The sequence below is a fragment of the Echinops telfairi genome, unplaced genomic scaffold (assembly GCF_000313985.2).
Source record: "Echinops telfairi isolate 266 unplaced genomic scaffold, ASM31398v2 ScPeMD7_5868;HRSCAF=6743_0, whole genome shotgun sequence".
Classification (NCBI taxonomy): domain Eukaryota; kingdom Metazoa; phylum Chordata; class Mammalia; order Afrosoricida; family Tenrecidae; genus Echinops; species Echinops telfairi.
In genome coordinates, this window is record NW_022109767.1 from 6719699 (window position 1) to 6732655 (window position 12957).

A 12957-nucleotide genomic window follows, 5' to 3' on the forward strand; every position below is an offset into this window, starting at 1 on the left:
GATGATCACAGAGCGAGAGACAAGAAAGGCAAGGCTCACCAAGCCATCCATCTCTCCTCCCCTCAGTCAATCCCACCTGCGTTTATCAGCTCCTTAGGTGGGCTAACTCTCAGGCATGTGTTTTAGACTCTTCCATGGGATCTGCTCCAGCCATCTGCAGCGTGCGTGGTCGCTTTGATTATATGATATATTGAGAGTATAATTTGAGGTATCCAATAAAGGGTATATAATAAATTCAGGAATGACTAAGGGGTAAATCCTGTCTACTTTCTAATACTCCCCAGGGCAAAACAAAACAAGAAAGAGACCAACAATCCACTTTTTTTTGGGGCTCTCTGCAATAACATTTTAGATGTTCTAGCACAAATTACCAGGACTATCTAAGCTTCTTTAAAGAACAAAAAAATGCCAATGTCAGGGATGACTATGGATTTTATGTAGTTTTGTCCAACACAGCAAAACCTTTGCTCCTCTGAAATATACTTGGAACTCTCCTGGAAAATGTTGCCCTTCTCTTTCCTCTGTAATATTGATATACCTGTCACATTCCAGCAGGACCCATGATTAATCTTAATGTGCAGGTGTTCCTAACTGAGGCTGGGTGTTTGAATTTGCTTCATTCTATGCAGTCTGCTTTAATTTTGATTAATTGCCATCAGAAATAATAACTCCTCCAGCAGATCATTAGGAAGCTACAGAATCGATTCTGCTCAGCCACAGAATATGTAAAACTAGTCACTGCTGCTGAAATGATCACCGGTGCCTTTCGTATTGTGTGTGTACACTTGCACACAGACACACACACACATGCATGTACACACACACACACACACACACACACACTCACACACAATATTTCCACCATCCCAACCGGATTTTAGAAATACATTAAAATGGAGTTGGAAATGCTTTTTCATAAACTAACAAGTTATTGCCTTTGCGCTTTTTTTTACTCAGTAGTTTTTCCAAATTCTGCCATGAAAATCCTTGATCAAGGTCAGAGCCCTGGATGTGGCAACACATGTGTTACATGTGCCCTGGGGCAAGTATGTTGGATCACACAGTAAGCAACTGAGCCTAAGAATGGACGCAGGCATACTTACCGTCCCCCCATCCCTAGTTTTTGTCTTAGCTGAGGTGTGGTTTGCTTCACTTTGGACCTAGTGTCCCAAATCATCCTTCTAACTACTTCCTGTGAGTAGCTCTGGAGGTAGAGTGCTTATGCCATGGAGTTCAATCCCCAAGGCCAGCAGTTTGAAACCACTAGTCTCTCTGACAGAGAAAGACAGGGCTTTCTACTCTCATAAAGAGTTATAGTCTTGGAAACTCTCAGGGGCAGTTCTACCCTGTCCTATAGAGTCACTACGAGTCAGCACGGACTCAATAAAAGTGAGGTTTTATTTAGAGTAACTGCTTCCTGCTTCAAAAGCATCAAGGGAAGAGGGAAGGCCTACACAGAGTCATTGTACCAAAAAGAAGCAGATACCCTTCAGCCCTTTCAGGAGGTAGCAGCTGAGCAAGAAGCAATGGTACTGAAGGACGAAGACCAAGCTGGGCTGAAAGCACTGGTCAAAAGCAAGCCTTCAGGAATGGATGGAGCAGCAATTGAAATGTTTCAACACTCACTCCTCTACGTCAAGACATTTAAAGGACACCTAGCCGGTCAACAGACTGGAAGAGAACCCCTATTTGTGCTCACTTCTAAGAAAGGGGGCTCAATATAATGTGCACATTGTCAAACGATATCATTAATATCACACGCAAATAACACTTTGCCGAAGACAATTAAACAATGATTGCAGCAGTACATCAACAGGGGCTGCCAGAAATTAAAACTGAATTCAGAAGAGGACTTGGAACCAGGTATATCATTGCGTAGGTCACACGGATCTCAACTGAAGGCAGAGAATGATAGCAAGGTGTTTTCTTGTATGTTATTGATTATGCAAAGGCTACGGGGCTCATGACCGACCACGGCTAACATTGAGGAAAACGAGCAGTCCAGACCATGTTACTGCGCTCTTGTGGAACCTGTCCATGGACCAAGAAGCAGTGGTTTGAACAGACCAAGGGACTACTGTACCGTTTAACATCAGGAAAATGAGTGTCGGAGTGACATCATTTCAACAGGATTAGTCAATCTGTTTTTTGAGCAAATACTCCCAGAGCCGCAGTGGATGGAAAAGGACAGAGCAGTAGGATTGGAGGAATGCTCAGTAACGACTTCCAAGATGCAGCTGATGCATGCGACCTTGCTGGCAGGATCCAAGAAGGAATTGAGGCATTTGAAGATGAAAATTAAAGACTGCAGCCTTCCACATGGATTACAGCTCAATGCAATGAAAACACAACATCCTTACAACTGGGCCAATAGATACCATCATCACAAACGGAGACGAGATCTGAGGATCGCTCCACTTGCACGTGCTGGCACGGAAGAATGAAAGGACCCCAACCAGAAGGTTTCTTGCGAGTAAGGGTGGTGAGACGTCCGCGCGTATACTTTGGACATGTTAGCAGGAGAGATCATTCCCTGGAGAAGGCTATCTTGTTTGACAAAGTACAAGGTCAGTGATAAAGAAGACCCGCAATGAGATGGAGTAGCCCTATAGCTATAACAATAGGCTCAGCTCTAGCGATCATTGTAAGGATGGTGCTGGACTGCAGGTCCCAGAAGTGGTTGGTGTGGTTGTTCATAGACAGCGTAGCCACGAGTCAGAACTGACTCTCTGGCACACCATAGCAACAGCCGTAACTTGATTATCCCCATTTTGCAAATGCGAAAACTGAAGAACATCATTTAGGTAACTGGCTATCCTGCCTCCTCATCTCAGTATATAGGCTACTGTTCAGAGTCCTCCACCTGAAAGTCACTTACACAGCAGCCCCTCCAGAAATGTCTGCCGTAGAAGTGATAGACCGAGTGCAAGCAACAAGATTATATGCCAAGAATTGCCAACAAAGTTAAAATCATGCTTGGGATAAAGAAGCTTAATGATCAAATGGTGTGTTGATACTATGAGGTTTCGTGGTGGATTAGGTAGCTTAGAATCTAAGCTGTGTCTCACTTCCAACTAACTTTAAGGATAAGGCACGAAAAGGGAAGTAACTCTTTATTGAAGACTTCGGACACATCCAACACTTAGTCCAGTACTTCCTAAACAAATCACATCATACAGCAGGGTGCTGGATCTCAGGATATAACTGAATTTTGAGTCTCATCTTGAGTCTGCCAAGGGGTGGAATTGGAAAAGAGAATGGTCCGTGAGGCAGGAATCGTTAAGTCCTTTTTGTTGGTTTACCTGTTGCCTCACTGTGAATGAATGAAAGAGTTAAGGAAGTAGGGGTGGGGCAAGTTCTTTTTATAAAAGTAAGCCTTTTAAGTATTTTGTGATAAGAACTTTCGCAGCCATAGTTAGGTGCGATTAGGACTCCCAAACAAGCAAACACATACACATTTCTGTTTTGGTATTAGACAAGGTGAACAGAAAACTAGGAAAGGGAGAGGAAGAGAGACCAATAAACACTCCCCTCACTTATTGACATGGTTAGGTTTCAAAACCAAGTCATTCTGTGAAAATTAGCATTATGCAAAAATGGAGGATGGCTACATCAAATCACAACATGAAGAATGACTACATCATTCCATAACGTCCAAACCACTGAGAATGATGGTCCACTCAAGTGTGCACATAACCTTAACCATCAACTTTAACCATCACAGCCACCATCACCCTGGCCTAACACCTCTGCATTCCTTACTGCCAGGTGTACATTGTTAATGTGAAGAATGGCTGGCTAGGAGAATTTTGACTATTATCATAAATGTGAAATGTCACATAATGATTTAGTCAATAAGTGAAGAGAGGATGTATATGATGATTACATGCCAATAATCATATTGAATGTTTTCAAATAGATCTTCTGGCTAATCTGGTCTATAGTCAATGGTTCAAAAATCAACTGCCAGGCAGCAGATTAGGCGATGTGCCTCGCAGGCACAAAGAAGCAGGAGAGAGTGTTCCTGTCCTAAGAAATATAAAGTCTACTTGAAGAAACAACACAGAATCACAAGGAAATAAGCAATTCTAGTCACTGAAATGAGAAATGAGAAAACACATTCACTTTCCTTTGTCTCCTATGGCTCCTAAGGCCAATCTCACTGTGTCCGACAAATCTGATGCATCTCCAGATAAACTTTAAACCGTTCCCAGAATGTGCATGGAGGTGGCTCAGGTGGGTGCAGGGCAGTGCAGGACCAGAAAGAATTTGAACTCACACCTACATGCCTGCATTATTCCAGATGAATCTCAGAGATCAAAGGGATGTGACACTGATCAATGTCCAAGTTGTGTCCCCACTGTAGACTACCTGAATTGTCCAAGTACTTGGAACTCCACCTCCCAAATTGCTGGTGGTACTTCTTCTTGCAGTATTGTTCATTACACCCATTCTTATCCACGGGCCTGATTCTAAATACCTTGGTTTCTCAGTGTCAATATATTTGGTTAGGTGCTGTTGGGTGCTGTTGGTCTGCTCCCACCCACCGTGACCCTTCCTGATGGCAGAAGAAAACACAGGCAGGTCACGTGCCCTCTTTATGGTCACAGCTGTATTCATTCGTCTTGTTTAGGACCTTCCCCTTTTCCCAGACCCTCCGCTTTACCAAGCAGGTTGTCCTAGTTGGATTAAGGAGAATGATGTAAAGAAAAAAGTAACACGAATATTTCAAAGGAAAAGATTCGGAACTAAATTTGGGAACAGTCTCAGGTTTCATGTCATAACTTGAACATCTACTATCAAGTTATTTTAACAATATTGAATTGGAACATGCTCTCCAAGGGTCCTTTCCAATATTAACTTAAATATTCTTTATCGTGAGAGGTCTTAAATTACCAGTCTATGAAACCTGTAACTCTGAAATGTGATTATTTCCTCTAAGAAATCATCCAAGGTGCTTATATCTAGCCAGCTACGCACTGAGTTACAGTAATGGAGATTCTAATTACCCAGTCTGCATCTCAAGTTGTAATGCATTGTAATGCTGCTTCACCCTCCTCCCCCCAGTTCATTTGGATGCATTTCAGCATTCTAAATACTAGTCTCTTCCTGCTTCAAAAATGTAGAGAGTTAACAGAGTGTAGTTGTGTCTCGATTTTTGGTTAATTTTATTTTGTAATGGTCTCTCTGTCCCATTTCTCTAATCGATGGCTATGCCAATAGCACCAGTCATCACACATATTTTCTTGGGGGCTGGCCCCTGTGGTCCCACAGCCAAAGAGTTTCCATCTCAAAAGATGGTTTGTATTTTCATGAAGTATTTCCACCATACTTACAGATTGGCACCTCGATGCGAGTTCTGGGAGAGGGAGCTCTGGTGGCAATGTTGGATGATCGTTGGACTGCTATCCTCAAGGATGGTGGTTCAAATCCACTGGTCTCTCCAAGAGAGAAAGATGAGGTTGTCTACTCCCAAAAATATTTGGAAACCCTGGAGAGGGTCCCTGTGAGTCAGAACGGACTCAATGTCAGGGAGTTCATGTTTGGAAGGCTTGAGGGTGGACTCCAGAGAGAGAGAATTGGAATCTTTGGGGGTGGAGAAAGAGGTTAAAGTATGTGCAGAGTGACACCTATTGCTACAGAACAGGACTGAGAGAAGCCTTTGATTTCTGCCTTTTTAGAAAGTCTGTGTAGCTGTGTGATCATTAGATGTTGGCTGGCCCACTGCATTGTAGTAGGGTAGTTGGATTTATGTCAGCAAGCGGCCCTTTGGGTCTGCAGGAGTTTTCTAGAGGGCCAGACAGGGAGAGGTTATCAGGTCCCTAGATTCTTTGGGAGGCGGGGGGGTGTCACTATTTGACTGGTATGAACTCTTCGTGGAAATGTGTGACGTTCCTCCCCACAGATCATGTCACTTTTGTAACTAGGCAGCCAGAGAAGCCAGTAACAATTCCTCCCAGGGATGGCAGCCTCGGAACTGCCCTTGTGAAGGTCATCGCTGCTTGTTCTGATGTGTGCTCTCTGGAGAGAAGTATCCAGGAAATAGCTCAGCTTAGGTGTGACGTGGACTCTTCTCCTTTCTTCTCACTCAGTGAAAACATTGGATCTTCAGATTACTAATCAAATGTAATTCCAACACAAAGAGCAGGCTCCCAGGAGAAAATATGAACAGTTGGGGATTACTGAAAAATCAAAAGCAATGTGTTTTTCCCCTTAAGGCTTTTAGAGAGGAAAGAATTTTCCTTTGTGTTTTATGATATGAGTTGGAGAATTCTTTCGGAGTCATTACCTCCCCTAAATCTAAAGGTAAATTGGTCCAGGAATGATTTTAATATGTATCCAAATTTATTTTGCAGTAAACTTATTTATAAAACAGTTTTTAATACAAAATATTTTTTGAGTATATGTGATACATGAAGGGTAGCCTGGTGACATGGTGGGTTGGGTGTTGCCCTGCAAACTACAAGGTCAGCGTTCGAAACCACCAGCCAGTTTGTGGGGGAAAGACGGCATTTCTGTTCCCATAAACAGTTATAATCTTGGAAACTCACAGAGGCAATTCTAGCCTGTCCTATAGGATCTCTATGAGTCAGAATTGACTTGATGGTAGTGAGATTATTATGTATTAGATTATTTCTAGGGTAGTTAGATGACATTATTAAAAATTACAGTCCTGAATTATCATAACTCAGTATTGTTTAATAATCTCAGACAATGATTAAATCAGATTGCTCAGCTTTCACCCAGATTAGAATAAATGTTAAAAAACCAGATAGTTCATTAGTATTCTATATGTTACTTAATGTGGTTTTACTCTGTAAGGATTTCTAAGAACACGTCGCTATTGCTAATCCAGTGATTATACTGTATTATATAAGGGTTGGGCAAGAAGATAAGAAAATATGAGCTGAGTAGTAATGTTAGGAACTTACACCTACTCTGGACTTATTGACTATTTTGTTTTCTTACATTTTGCATTTACGACAAGAGCAGAAAATCTACTGCCTTTTTGCTTTTTGCGTTAGCGATGCACATCTGGCAGGAGCCAACAGTAAGGTCCTAGGCAAGAGTAGCGGTGGCTGTCATGGTCAAGGCTGTGATGTCTACTCGGTTGGGCCACGATTTTCAGAAGTTTGGCAGTTATTTAATTGTGTCATTTGGAATGATGCAGTGCATTTTGCGATTTGATGGGGTCACCCTTCATTTTCTCATAACACCTAAAAAGATCTGGTCTTTGGAAGCTAATCATGATGGTAAGCAAGAGTCGGCCAGCACACATTGGTCCATTCCAAAGCTGCATAGTCAGAGGTCTGTCAAATGGCAGAGGCGTAACACCTAGGCTAATTGCTGGAAACGCAAATCATCTTCCTAGATGCCTCTCACTTGGTTCCATGGGTTATGTGCACCCAACAAATCCAGCAAATTTCTGTGAGATGATTTTACCCGCCCTCCCTTTATGTCCCTTCTGCAGGAATCTTTGAAAAGGTGACTCTATTGCTACTTTGTCCTCTTTGGGAGTTTTGAAGTTCAAAGTTACAAAATTTTCATTTTCAAAGACAGAAGAAGTAATGCCTTACATAATATACGCTATTATTTTCTACTATTATTTGGTGGCGGTCATGACCAGTAAGTGCAAACATGGCTGCTTTCTTAGTACTTCTCTGTATTCCCAAGCAACAGATAGGAAAACAGAGTTACTATTATGAGACTAACGAAGTAAAAAGCTCTCATCCTTGAAAAGCCAGAGACTCTCAGGAAATAGCGATGGAAACTGTCACTTAAATGTGGAGCTTCCGTTTCACCCAAAGTCCCCCGTGTGCTTCTGAACTTCATGTGGTCAAATCGTCTGACTCCATTCACAGAATGAATCTGGAGCCTTCGTTCTGGGCGATGGGGAAAACGAGGACCTGCTCATAGGACGTGTTTATGGTTGGGGGGGGTGGGGGTGGTCATTGTTGGTGTTCGGTGCTCTCAAATGACATCACCGCTTTTAAGCAGCTGGCAGTTGGCTGCTGTGGTCTCTGGATCCTGACGAAGAAGAGGACTCAGTGCAGCGCCCCGGATTCGGCAGGTTCCTGGACAGGACTAAGCTTCTTTCACCTCAGGATCCACGCAGAGCCAGAAAAACGAATCGCGCAAAAAGAAGCCAGCCATCTGGAGGGACATACGCCATAAGGTCCCTGGGCAAAGTTACCCAGAGGGAGAGGGGGAGCGACAACAACAACAACAACAACAACTAGAAGCCAGTTGCTGTGAAATCCACACTGACTTATGGTGACCCACGTGTGTCCGATTAGACACACATGCGCTACATGTGCTTTTCAACGTCTGATGTTTTGGGGAATAGATTGCCAGACTTTTCTTCCAAGGCGATTTCTGGTTGGCCTTGAAGCTCCAACTTGGTTCACATCTGGGCGTGTTAACCATCTGCACCCTCAGGAACTCAGGAAGGGGCTTGGTTTTTCAAGGCCACAAGCCCTAGCATTCTGATGGAGTCCAGTCAACAATTCAAGGCCACGTGCATCACTTTGATACAAGTGAAGCCTCGGCTCACCCCTTGGAATATGAAGAATGAGGAGGAAGAGACAGCATTTCTAACCACAACTCAGCAACTAAGAAAATGTCTTCCGGTCTGAGAAGGCAAATAAATCCATTCCCTCCACAGCCTTTTTATTGTTTATAAACAATGACACTCCTCTTTTATGTTTGAACATTCTGGGTTTAGGAAGAGAAGGGAATTGAGCCTGTTAACCTTCGTGCTCAGCTAAGAAGCAGTTTATGGCCGGCCAGGTGCAAATACCGTATCTAATCTTTCTCTGTGCCTGTCGCATAGCAGCTGCAGCAGTTGGAGGGAGTTGGGGACTTATTAAATATCAAGGAAGTGTTTGTGCCAATGGAGCCTCATTTCAGGGTGCTGGGAGAGAATTACAATGTTTCTCATTTAGAAAGAATGCCAGTCGTTCATGGGCCAACCGTGGGGGAAAGGCAGAGTGACCTCCCTGAAGTCCAAAGGCAAATGTGGGAGCCGATATCAGTCTGTAAAGAGCCCTGGTGGTGCTGTGGGTTAGGCATTGGGGTGCTAAGCACAGAGTCAGTGGTTCAGTCCGACCAGCTGCTCCAAGAGAAAGAGGAGGTTATCTGCTCTGGTCATTTGGAGATCCTATGCATGGGAATTGACTCGATTTTATTTTGGGTACAGTGGCCCAGACTTTGCAAAAATGTTGGCATTTTCTTTGCTCTGACCCTGCTGCTCTGTGACTGTGGACAGGACACTCAGGTACTCAGAGCTAAACAACCAACCAACCAACCACAGCTAGCTTTCTTGAATCCATGGCGTTGAACAGGTTCATTGTAATTCAAGCTCCTGTTGAGAATGTGTCTTTCCACCCCAGCAACATTGAATCAGAACTCATACTTTAACAAGATAGCCAAGTGATTCCTACTGATCTTGTGAAAATATATATTCTGATTCAGTATCCAGGGTGGAAGGCAAATTCTCAGCAGGGGGGTCAAAGGACTTATTCTTGCCCAACGAGATCATAAAGGCTAGCCATCTGATGCTGGATAAAGTGGAGAAGCCTAAGTCAACAGGGAAGTTTTTATGTGTTGTTCAAATGGGGTGGTGCAGTGCAGTGAGCCCTTGCTTGGGACATTGGAGGATTTGGGTATGACTGACACTAGAGTGGTTATGATTTACTGGATTTCTGAGTTGGGACAAGGCCCCCGGGCCCCTATTTCCTTTATCTGGGACATGAAAAGTTGATTACAGGACTGCTTTCAGTTCTACACACCTATGAAGTATACCTTGAATGCACTTCATTTTAGCCACAACAGGGTACTTTGAATGCAACCCATGTGCCCAATCTGGGTACCTCAAATAGAAGGGAAGTAAGATACAAGCTAGAGGATCTAGTGATATAGATAAGATGGGTAAAAACAAGTACATATTGTTGTGACAAGGTATACCAAGAATGTGATATAAAAGCAATTGACCTATAAGATGGTCTTTAATGATGTAGCATAGGGTCCCATCCTTAGCTCCTTTCTACTCAATATTGTGTTTTGTTTGTTTGTTTGTTTGTTTGAACAATTCCGCTCTGTAGGTATCTGTAGCAGGTGGGGGTTTCATTCACTCAATGTGGAGGCTTAACCGATTGGCTTGGTTTGCCCTATAAGAAGTCTGGCTATGCAAAATTAAGGGGCAGCATGGTCGGGCCACCTTGACATCATGTCCCACATTAGTTTTCTTTCCTCTCCACCCTTCCTAGAACATGACTTTTATTCCCATGGCTTTGACCCCGTGACAAACTTACCAAGAAGCTCACACAGTGACCTCTGCTTGCATCTCATTGCCCAGGCCCATCAGAGCTGCAAGGGACATTGATAGATGGAGTACTGTCACTGGACCCATTGCTACAGTGGGTCTCCTAATCTCTAATCTCCAGGACTCCTAGGAGATTAGAAGGTTACACAAGCTAGAGAGGACAATAAATATATCGAGTGCTACTCTCAGCACTCAAAAGGATTTCAGGAGAACAGAATTACAAAATGAATCTAACACATAGAATTCAATAGGGTTAAGTAAAAGGTTTACCCGCAAGCCTACGGAATCGATTGCAGGCAGATAGAACGAGGGCAAAGATTTCATACCAGTGCCCTGTACCCATATGTAATACTTTGAATTAACCACGAAAGTAAAACCAGCAAACTAAATCTACCTAACGTGTCTTAGATAGTTCCTATAAGCTATTTAATGCTCACATCATTTCCCTGTGGTAGATCTGTATTATTGTTATATCATCCTCTTCATTTCCATTTTTGAGAGAACTGAGAATCACAAGGAACTTGACCGAGTCCCCTAGATAGTGTGTTAGTAGCCTCGGGTTTGAACCGAGTGCCAAAGCCCTGACTGTTTACCTTTACATTGTTCTCTTGAGGTACATTAATGCGCTGTTTCAATAAAACAACAACAACAAAACCCTAATTCAACTTTGGGATTCATTAACAGGAAGATTAGTTAAAGACACCCCTTCCCTCCAAAACAGAAAGGATATTGGAGTAATACTATGCTCCTTGAGGTTTTTCATGGCTGATTTTTAAGAATTGGAGCACTATCTCTTTCTTCCAAAGCACTTCTGGATGGGTTGAAACAACCAATCTTTTGGTCTCTTTGAAGACTTTCCCATTGTAGCCATCCAACTACTCCTAGGAACGGGAGTCTTGGTCTTTTCTGAACAGAACGCACGTCCAACAAGGTTTTAACTCAAAGATCCACACTTGACAGGCAGGAAATATTAGTCCTGTCCTCTTTTGCTTCATTCTCATGATGAGACAGATACTCAGGGTCAAATCTTCCACTCACTCCTACCATCTGCCCATGACTTTTCTGAGAGCGTCCTCCAACCATTGACTCTCTCTTATTTCTTTAACTTAACAATTTCTACTATTTTCCCCCCTCAGCCAACATATTTATTTAAAAAATCCCCCCCACACAAATAAATACAGAAACAAACAAACATCCTCCCCAACACAATGTGTAGAAATGTAAACCTTTCTACCTACTGCTTATAACCAGTCTTCTTGCTAACTCAACTTCCTAAAGGAATATTCAGCACACGCTGCCTCTACTTCTCTTTCTCCCATCCTCACCTTCTCCAATCTCCAAGTGTGGGAACCAGTTACAAAAGAGAAGTCCCTCCCCAGTGCAGCCATTGTCATAAGTCAAGGAAGATTGTAAGCTGGAAGTGCACCGTGTGAGCTTCTCATGTGCTTCAAGAGAACAGTCATACATCTGTGAAGAAGTCTCGTTTTCACCAATGTTTTCTCCCACTACATCCATCTGACTCTCAATTCACTGTGGAATTCAGTGAACATAATCTCTGCTGGTTTTCTTGACTCTTGTCTTAGTCTGGGTTGACTAGAGAAACAAATCCATAGACACTTATAAGTGTATAAAAAAAAGCTTTGTATAAAAGAGCAATTATATATTGAGAAAACATCCCAGTGCAGGCCAGATCAAGTACATAAGTCTGATATTAACCCATATGTCCGATACAAATCTGTAAAGTCCTCTTCAGACTCACAAAACACATGCAATGATTCTGAATGCAGGAAGATCACAGGCCATTGGGTGGGAAGTCTTGTGGATCCAGTGACATTGTAAGCATCTCAGCACTGGCAGGGGTCTCCATGTGGCTTCTATGGCTCCAGAGGTCTGGATCCATCAGCCTCTCTCCATGCATCTTTTCCCCAGGGATGTATTTCAGGGAGTGAACCTAGAGCAAGAGTGTGTCCCCCACCTCCAAGGAGGAAATACAGGAGTTCCCAGAATCCTCAGAAGGCCATGCCCACACAAAGGCCTCATTGGCTATAGCCTGATTGACAGGCTAGACTCCACCCCTACACTCTTATGCCTCAAAGTGGCACCAGATTATGTAACTACCACAACTCTCTACTGGTTTTCTCATGAAACCATTCTTTAGACCAGCGGTTCTCCACCTGTGGTTCGAGACCCCTTTGGGGGTTGAATGACCCTTTCACAGGGGTTACCCGGTTCATAACAGTAGCAAAATTACAGTTATGAAGTAGCAACTAAAATAATGTTATGGTTTGGGGGTCACCACAACATGAGGAACTGTATAAAAAAGTCAAGGTATGAGGAAGTTTGAGAACCACTGCTTCAGACTGACGACTTCTGCTCTTTTACAGTTAGAAAATCATTTTGCAATACAGCATCAGGATGGATGAGATGAAGATTCATTAGCAACCTGCAATGTGCAGATGACACAACCTTGCTTGCTGAAAGTGAAGAGGCTTTGAAGCACCCATCGATGGAGAGCAAAGATGGCAGTGTGGGTTATACCACAGTGTGAAAAACAAAAAAATCCTCACTGTGATAGTTAGGTTTTTTGGTGCCAACATGGCACCTGTAAGCAGATATGTGTGGAGTTTCACCTG